Source organism: Hibiscus syriacus, unplaced genomic scaffold (genome assembly GCF_006381635.1).
Source record: "Hibiscus syriacus cultivar Baekdansim isolate YM2019G1 unplaced genomic scaffold, ASM638163v2 tig00110210_pilon, whole genome shotgun sequence".
NCBI lineage: Eukaryota > Viridiplantae > Streptophyta > Magnoliopsida > Malvales > Malvaceae > Hibiscus > Hibiscus syriacus.
Window position 1 is genome coordinate 1,314,422 of NW_024062629.1, and position 6,148 is coordinate 1,320,569.

Below are 6,148 nucleotides of genomic sequence, written 5' to 3' on the forward strand. Positions count from 1 at the left end.
GTCGGCAGAGACGTTCACCGACACAGCACCATCGTCCCCCGACTCATGGACGGAGAGCAGGTGCTTCCGGTTCATACTCAGCTGCACCAGCAGGACCTTCCCAGCAGCCATCGCAGCCATATATGATGCCGCCATCGCCTTTCCATTACCAGATGCTTCATTGTCATCAGCTCCTCATCAACCTAATATACCTGCTCAGGACGACGACGACGACGATGGTGACGATGACGACGACGACGATGACAGCGAGGAGTCAGAACCAGTGATACGAAGAAATCCTCCTCGAGACCTACAGCCACCGCCCTGCGGAACACATTCGCGACGCAGGCATCGATAGATTTTTTTTATTATATTTGTATTTACTTTATTTTGTTTAATTGTAATTTTTTTATTATTTCTCATTTAATACTTACTTTATTTTGTTAAATTTGTTGGGCTTTTTTTAATATATTTCAGTTAATTTTGTTTATTACCATTTAATATAAGTTATTGTAATTTGGTTATCATTTACCATTTAATTCTTATTGTAAGTTTGTTGTATTTAAATACCAAATTGTTATTAGTTTGATAAAATTTAATGATTGTGTTCATTTTTTTAATCTTCATCAGCGATTATCGAATGACATTAACTTGAAGTAAATGCAAATTAAAATACAAGAATTATTATTTGATAAACAAATACATCATTTCCTCATCAATTGTTACTTGATGACAACAGAAGTGGACATGTTTTTCTAGTGTGTCCTGGGTTTCTACAATGACCACATTTTCTGTCTTGTCTAGATCTTTCTCGAATATCCATATCGCAATGAATTCGATTGGATTTTGGACGACCACGCTCTCTCAATAAACTCGGATTTGGTACAATCGGAAGCTAATCTTGAACCTCATCAGGGTCTTTGTCATTACCTATGGGGGGAAACTCAAATTCGTACACCTTAAAAACTTCAGATAGTAGGTATACGGGATCCACAAAATGGTTATAGTCTTGACGTGTATGCGAGCAAGCTGCTATCACATGAGATCATGGATACTTCAGAGCTTGAAAAAACCCGCAGTCGCACGTTCTGTCCCTTAGATTTACTCTTAACGACACATCTTCAATCCCTTGAAGAGTTCGCGGTAACTCTATGACACAAAACATTTCATGCCTTCTTGAGAAGCTTGTTACAGACATTCCATTTGATGCAGTAATTTGTTTCTGTAGATCTGCAACTAATCTAGGGTGATAGACATGATCGCCTTGCATCCAGGTTTGAGCTTGTCCCCCGAGCTTTGCAAAAAGCACCCCCAAACGAAAATATATAGTTTTTACCAAAGCCGCTACAGGTAAGTGACGTGCACCTTTTAAGGTTGAATTGATTGCCTCAGCCAAGTTGGTCGTCATGTGTCCATATCGATATCCACCATCATATGCGTTCGTCTACATTTTTTTATCGATGAGGCTGATGTAATCGTATCCTTCCTCGTTCTTCGCCCGCAAATCTTGAAGCATTGATTCAAACGTTCGAGGAAGTAGTTCGTAACCTGATCAAAAAATGTATAACTTACTAACTTGCTTTCACTTACCCATGCGCACAATTAATTGACGCTCATCATTCTTCTTGTACCTTCCATGATAGTTTGCAGCAATGTGTCGGAGACAATACCTATGTTGGACAAAGGGTGGTTGCCACATTGGACCCAAAGACTCCATTGCTGCTTTGATCCCAGCTCCGTGATCTGAAATAACACAGATTTTTTCCCTCGTGATAACATGTGCACATAAATTTCGGAGGAAAAAAACCCAAGAATCTGTATCTTCTCCTTCGACAAGAGAAAAAGCAACTGGAAGAATGTTGCGATTGCCATATTGAACAACTGCCAATAATAAAACTTGCTTGTATTTTCCATACAAGAAAGTCTCGTCGATCTGGACCACAGGCTTGCAATATTTGGCAGTATTAACGCACTGTGGGTAACTCCAAAAAACCCAGAAGAATTGGCATCGATCGCGAAGAACTCGATCATTATGGTATGTATAGGAGGTTTCGAAGTCCACAATTATCTCAGGATTCAACGTCCGCACCAGCCTAAACCAACCTGGAAGTTCGTTGTAAGATGCATCCCATTCGCCATGAAGTTTGACAATAACATTTTGTTTTTCCAACCAAGCTTTTTTATTGGAGACGGTGTACCCATACTGCGATTGTATAGCTGAAATCAACACTGTAACAGCTATATGAGAGCTTGTTTTTACCATGGGCGTGATGGCTTGGCATATCACTTCAGAGTCCAAGTTGGGATGATCTTGGTTGACCCCTCCAGCACAACATATGTGAGGACCGTTGTATACTGTTAGTTATCATATGTTGTTTTTCCTCTTCATTTTCGATACGCGAACCATCCAATTGCATCCATTTTCGCGTCGGGCACAGTAGCATATATATTTTTCGGTCGTCGATCGGTTGACTCTAGACTGAACAGAATTAAGGATATTATAATTTTTGATAGCCATCATCGCTTCTTCTTTGCTTGAAAACTCCATGCCTAAAGATAACTCACCATTATTTATTGAAGAGTAATATCCATAGTCACCGAGATGAGGTATATCCGCAAATTCTGGCCTGTACATTGCACTATAATCAGCTTAATACATGTGTGCAGGAGGGTCAGTTTGTGCCACATTTCCTGGAACTTCATCATCATCGGAGTTGAATTGCGGTGATTCTGGGTAAATGAATAGTCCAGTCTCAGCACGATCCGCACCATGCTCACGAAGTGGTTCTTCTGGTGGAGATGATGGTTCCTCCATGCTCTCCACATTTAGGTCGAATAACCTACTACTTGCATGTCTTCCCCTTGAACTGGAAGGCATATCGACATTGAGATTGAAAAATCTCGCAGTCGAATGCCTCCCCCTGGAGCTTGAAGCCATCGTGTCAAATAGAAAATGCACAGATGGTTGCGTCGATGACATCTCCATATGGTCAAAGAAATTTGCAGATGAATGCATTCCCCTTGAACTGGACGCGGTGTTACCATACGGATTGTTCGTGGACCCACCTCGGTACATATCGTAAGGAGTTGCGGATGAATGTCTCCCCATTATGGCATTAAAATCATTACACATTACTGTAGTCGGGCTGTCAACTTGATCAACTTGTTCAGCCAGCCCATAGTGTGAGCTTAAAGATTGACCCCGAACAGCACGCACTTGAACAAAATATGCATACATCTCAATAGCGGCGTCTGAATAATTACTTTGAGCTTCAACCATCATTTGAACATCATCATTGTTCGAAAGTTCGAACGCTGTATAAGTTAATGGCAACAATGATGTTGGAAATCTGTACTGCAACGACGACATTCTTCTGTTTCTTCCAACATGAATCTTCCTCGAAATCTTCGTTATCAGCTCCTCAAGAGTTATGTTTCTCTTGAATGATATTTTAACACGTTCATTTGATACGAAAACAACGCCGGTTTCATCTTCTCGAATTTCACCATCATAATAAACAATAGCTAAAAGTCGTGCCATTCTTTGAGTTTAAAAGTGCGGCAATATTATATCTGCAAAAAAATAACTTAAACAAACATGATTAAATAAATTATATATGAACGAAAATATAACACAAAAATTTTTTTACACATCAACGTAAATAATTTAAATAATATAATTTTATATTATTACCTGCACCGCAAAACTATTTCGACGTATGCTCTCGCTTTTCAATTTTACAAACATAAAAATTAATTAAAAACAATTAGTATAATATTTTTTTCAAATAATGATAATAAACAATAAGTATAATTAACAAATTATAACAAAATTACCTTATAACGAAAAATCACACGAACTTCTAAATCAAATTTAAGAAGATTGCCAGAATTATTACTCGTTGATGGAATTGTTGTATTAATTTATAAAAGAGGAGAGATGCGAGGAGATGTGAGGAGAGATGTGAGAACCGGAGGTACTTATAAACATATAAGGCGCGGTACATGCACCGCGTTATATGTAATTATATAGCGCGGATTAGGGACCACGTTAAATATAATTTTTATATGGCGTATAGCGCGGCCCCTGATCCACGCTATACCCCTACGTGGCGTATAGCGCGGAGCAGGGGGCGCGCTATACCCACGTGTAGCCTAGTCAGCGTATAGCGCGGTACAGGGGGCGTGTTATACTCCACGTGGTGCCAAATCAGCATATAGCGCGGTTCAGGGGGCGCGATTTACTGCTACGGGTATTAGATCGGGAAATATAATCTGACCGGTGTTAGATCGGTATATATACCGATCACCGGTGATTTTTGGGGAAAATGGCCAAACACCAAAGCTTTGCATCGCACAGCGGAAAAACAATAATATATATATATATATATATTTGAGATAATATATTTTTTAATAGTTTGATATGATTATAAGATAATATACAAAGTTATATAGCTAACAAACTGGAAATATAAATTTACTCTTTACTGCAAAAAGATATAAATTTACTCTATGGAATAATATTAATCACCGATATATTTTACTTAAATATTTTAGGAAACAATGTTAATCACCACATGGATGGACATGGAACCTGAACTCGATCGAGTCTATTTTTTTACAAAAAATTCATGTTTGGGTTGGATCGGGTTTAAGTTTAGGGTAAAAAATATATGATCCGATCCGACCTAAAAAATTGTAATTTTACATTATATATTTAGGAATAATTATAATAATATCACTCAATATATTATTTTCTTTCAGTTAAATCCCTATTTTATTAAATAAAACTAATATTTTTTAATAAATATATTATTTTGGGATGAGTCAAGTCAGGTAGACCAAAAATTAAATCTAACCCGACCCATACCTATCTCTAATCACCACAGTATTGTACCTAAAATATAATGATGTTTTTTATATTTTATATTTTTTTAATTGTCAACACATCTTTTCGTCCTACTAGGATTCAAACTCCTAAAAATAGGATAGAATTTTGCTAGGATTCAAACTCCTAAAAATATGATAAAGTTCTACTATGATTTAAACTCCTAAAGATAGGATCAACAAGCAATATAAATAGCCATTGTAACTCACTATTGTGACACACGATTTACAGACAAAATACAGAGGAAAGCACGGAAAATACAAAGGCAAAACTATTGTAAACGATTCGAAAAGGAAATAAAATGTAGTATTTTTTTATTCGTTCATTTCTCGCATGTGCACGTTATTTTTCTTGAGATTTGGTTCGAATAACCCAAAACGTGGGTTGCGCCGATGATCAAAAATGGGTGGGGTTTCGAAGTTTCGAACCTAGATCTACACCGAGGCGTGTTCATTTTTTATCCCCCTAATGCGCAATATCAACGTTAATTGTCTTTTAAATTTGGCCCCAATCTTTATTTTTCTTCATATTAGTCCTTTTATTTATTGTATGGATATTTTTATTTATTTATTATTTACATTATTGTCATTATATAAATATATATACGTATGTTTTTTTAAATGATTTTCAATTGATTTTTTTACACTATATATTATTATTATTATTATATATACATATATTTGTTTTATTTTTTTATATTCATTTGATTATTTTTTAATATTATTATTTATATATATATACATATATACTTTTTTAAAATATTTTACTTATAAGCGTATTATTACCATATATATATATATATATATATTGTAATTATCTTTATTTAGTTTTTTTTACTTTATCATTATACGTATATATGTATGTTTTAATAGTTTATTTATAAGTCAGTTATTATTATATGTATACTTTTATATGTGATTTATATATTTATTTGTTTTTGTTTTTGGTTTTTGTTTTTTTTATTTGTTTATATTATATTATATTTTCATATTACTATCATTATTGTTATGATTATTATTTTTCTATTTTACTCATATATATATATATATATATATTAATATTTCATTTATTTATTTATTTATTTATTTTTCCTTTTATTTTTATTTTTTTACTTATTTTTATTCTTCATTTTTTTTCATTTATTCATTTTTCCCTCTAACACATCTTATGACTTTTTAAGGGTATTTTCGTCAATTAATCAGAGGTAAGTAATTCATGATCAAAATTTTACCTTTTAATTTAAAATTACAATTTTCTTAATTAAGACAACTGGAAATTACG